At 26.5% G+C, this 4395-nt stretch overlaps 1 long non-coding RNA gene across 1 annotated transcript; it reads left to right on the top strand.

The window, feature by feature from the left end:
- The first annotated feature begins 245 nt into the window (after positions 1 to 245).
- On the top strand, positions 246 to 742 carry LOC148205471 (uncharacterized). Its single transcript, XR_015785305.1, has 2 exons — positions 246 to 374; positions 459 to 742. It is a non-coding gene; the product is annotated as an uncharacterized LOC148205471 (long non-coding RNA).
- The last annotated feature ends 3653 nt before the right edge of the window (positions 743 to 4395 follow it).

Raw genomic sequence — 4395 nt, 5'->3', positions numbered from 1 at the left:
CTTGCATAATTGGTCACTACATGTAAAATCATAAAATTAAAATTAAATGAAATATTAATTTGCATTAATAATTAAAACTCATTTAATATAATAATTAAAAAGGAAAATAAATATATTTAATGTATTAATTAAGAAAAAGGGAACCTTTCACCAAGTGGCGTTGCATGTCTCTATTCACACGTGGCTCTTCTGCATGTGAAACTAGCGTCTCATTCCCTTGCAACTACGATGATGTTTTATAAAGAGTGGAAAGCATAAAGACTCAATTTCATCATTTTGAATTATTTGAACTAAGAGCAACTACAACAATTATATTCTGATGGAGACAAAAGTGCTAAGGTTTATGTTACTTCTCTTCCTAGTCTTAGCAAATGGTAAGATATATGTCTAAATTCTAATGAATTGTGTTTGTCTGAATTGAAAGAAATGATGTGAAATTGGTGATAATGAATAAACAGATGTGACTGTGAAGAGAACAGAGGCTGAAATATGTTGGTCACCAAGCCGCACTTTCAAGGGTTTATGCTTGAGCAGCGGCAAATGTGCAAGAGTGTGCCGTACCGAAGGTAACACTGGTGGCAAATGCAAAGGCTTCCTTCTCCGCTGTCACTGCAGCTCAACTTGTTGTTGTGGAAATTAATTCACTCATTCAACCTTTTCCATTAATAAAAACCTCATCTGTAGTTATTTTTAGCTGCGGTTATCAAAATTATTAATTAATGAGAATTTCTAATTATGTTTCTCTCCAACCATAGTTTTTTATTCCGACTTTGCTTAGTTTTCATGTTCATGTGTTCATTCCATTGCTTCTTTTTAAAACAGATATATGTTTTATGATTCGACTGACAGAGTTAATTTCAACTAACTAGCAAATACAATAAGTTTTAAGATTCTAATAAAATAAGTTTTATGCTTATTATATTATTAATTATATATATAAATATATAAAAAGAAGTATAATTGAATTCACATAATTATTTAAAAACATTATATTAAATGGAATGTAAGAATGTAATTGATGAAAAGCATAATTAATTTAATTTCACGAGTTAAGTATATCAAATTTTCTTACATCTGTAAAATTACATTAAAAAGAAGATTTTACGTGGGTCGATTTTTGGTCTTTATTCATTAAAATAGATTTGACTGTGATCCGCCTAATATTTGTGGATTAATAAGTCTGGTCTACTTCATGTTTGCAAATATTTCAGATAATTTAATAATATTATATATGGAATATCTCACCATTTTAACTATTAAAAGAGACACATATCAAATCAAATGTTAAGAGAACATATTACTTAAGAAAAAGATACTACTCTTTTATAAGACTAAATACAGGAAATCCAATAGTATAACTCTAAGCTTCAATACCATGTACTCTCGTGAATGAACTGGAACAATTCCATAGGATCATTACACACAAGAAAGAAGATACAAATAATAAAACAAGAAAAAATCAGCTAATATACAAAAACAATCATATATCAAAACAAAGCATATAAAACAAATAAATCATTCAATCTCAAGACATATAATTAATTTTAGATTTGACTATCCAGACACATATAAAATTATAAAATTATAAAATTATAAAATTATAAAATTATAAAATTATAAAATTATAAAATTATAAAATTATAAAATTATAAAATTATAAAATTATAAAATTATAAAATTATAAAATTATAAAATTATAAAATTATAAAATTATAAAATTATAAAATTATAAAATTATAAAATTATAAAATTATAAAATTATAAAATTATAAAATTATAAAATTATAAAATTATAAAATTATAAAATTATAAAATTATAAAATTATAAAATTATAATTATTTCTAATATAGTCTCCACTAATATGAGTTGACTAATATTAGAAATAAATATTTTATAACATAAATAATGTCTTTCAGTTTTAGGAAATTAATGTACATTTGGCATTCATTTTAAAATAGTGTTTTAATTACAAATATTAATAACTAAAACTGATTTAATGTGGTAATTGTTAACATAAGTTGACAGCACAGATCAAAGGAATTCGGTCATTAAAATTCTTAAAGAACTTACACTGATAAAACTTGCACTGAAATAATATATTAATAGATGAGAAATTTTAATAACTAATTTTGAAGAAAGTTTTAAATTCTTATATGCTTTTTTTGTATTTTAAGTGAAATTTGATTATTATTTTTTAAAATTTGTAACGTTTGTTTCTTATTTTCCTTGAATTTTCCTGTCAATGTAACATACACTTGTTAATTGCTATTGAGGAAGAAAGAAGTAAATATTACAAACTTAAAAGAATAATAACAAATATTTTATTTAAAAAACACACACAAAAAATTAATATATTAATAACCAAAACTGATTTAATGTAGTGATAAAAAAGGAATAAATATATTTAATGTGGTAATTATTAACATAAGTTGACAGCACAGATCAAAGGTTACTTACCGATTTACATTAAACATAATATTAATTTATATTAATAAATACAATTAATATGACTTAATAAGAAAAAAAAGGAATAAATGTATTTAATGTAATAATTAAGAAATGTGGCATCAAATTTCCATTGCAGCTACCATGATGTTATATAAAAAGAGGTGAAAAGGAGAAGGAACCAACATCATCATTTCATTTTAAAGTAGGAATAAAGTTACCACAATCTGGATTTGATGGAGACAAAAGTGCTAAGGTTTACTATGTTTCTTCTCTTCCTAGTCATAGCTGCTGGTAAGATATATATGTCTAATAATGTGTGTTTTGTCTGAATGAAATGAAATGAGATGAAATTGACTAATGAAATGATTAAATATAGATGTGGCAGTGAAGAGAACAGAGGGGAAAGATTGTTGGCTACCAAGCATGACCTTCAAGGGTATATGTATAATCTCCAAACACTGTGCAAAAGCGTGCCTTAACGAAGGTTTCAACGGTGGCAAATGCAAAGGCTTCCTTCCCCACTGCGACTGTGTCTACACTTGTTATTAATTCACTCATTCAACCTTTTTCTATTAATAAAAACTTCATCTGTAGTCATTTTCAGCTGCTGTTATCAAAATGATTGATTAATGACAACTTCTAATTATGTTTTTCTCCTACCACAATTGTGACTTTGCTTAATTTAAGCTAATTTAAAATTATAATATTATATAAAGAATATCTCACTTTAATAGCCTTAAAAGAGACACACAACAAATAAGAACATCTTACTTAAGAAAAAACATACTACTTTTTTATAAGACTAAATAGAAAATCTAATAGTGTAACTCTAAACTTCAATATTATTCTCGTTTTACACTATTGGAACATTTTCATTTGTTCACATGATTATTGTAAATAAGAAAAAACACATTCACAATAAAACAGAAAGAAAAATGTAAGTTAATGTACCAAAAACAATCATATATCACTTTTATAAAAGTAAACATATAACACAGATAAATCATTCAATCCTAAGACATACAATTATTTTTAGACTTGACTATCCAAATACATTTATTGATGTCGAACTCTTAGAGGACCTGCACTTTGTATATGGTGAAACAATCTACCCACATCAAGCTACCACATACAAGATAATCCGTCAAACATTTATGGTCAAGAAACAACCACTAGATCAAGGATGTTCTACTATCCCACATTTCTCTACTTAAGAGTGGGTGATTATTAAGAGTGTTAGGATCATACTCCATTTCGGAGCATCCTATATCAATACATTACACTACTGAGCACTGTTCTAGAATCTCTCCAGTAGATTTCTGGAATTACATCAAACACATACATACACATTATTAATAACAAACTCATTATCATCATTATATCATGTATAAATAAACATGATTCCTACTCATACTTAAATTATAGTCCATAAAGCATCACCAATTTCATAATATATATATATATATATATATATATATATATAATCCAAAACAAACTAGCCAAAATCAAGAAATCACAAAAAACAATTACACAAACTCGCAGTATAGAGCCTTCGGTGGTGAGAGAGTGATACTCAGTGGTCTGGAGCCAAAATGCTATCAGACCCTCACAACCAAGGACCTGTTCAAATAACCAATTTGGTATTCCTGACTTAAAGGGTTCTAAAGCATGTTTAGGTGTCATTTTAAATACCAATTCGATCAAATGACCATATTCTTGATCCTCTAATTCAACATCACTTTCAATCAAAACAAACATTTTATAAGCAAAACACAACAATAACTCAACATACCAAAATGACCAATTTAGACCCAATCAAACGTACAATAGAGATAACCAATACATCAACATATCAAATGGACTTGTTCCTCAATTTCTTAACTCAACAATTGTTGGGAACCCAAGTGTGAGTCTAAGTCCCACATTGGATAGAAATGAAAAAGTAC

This window comes from Vigna umbellata, chromosome 1, assembly GCF_029865625.1.
Source record: "Vigna umbellata cultivar VRB3 chromosome 1, Vumbellata_1.0, whole genome shotgun sequence".
Taxonomy (NCBI): domain Eukaryota; kingdom Viridiplantae; phylum Streptophyta; class Magnoliopsida; order Fabales; family Fabaceae; genus Vigna; species Vigna umbellata.
Note: the sequence above shows the minus strand (reverse complement) of the source record. Positions and strands in the feature narration are given on the sequence as shown.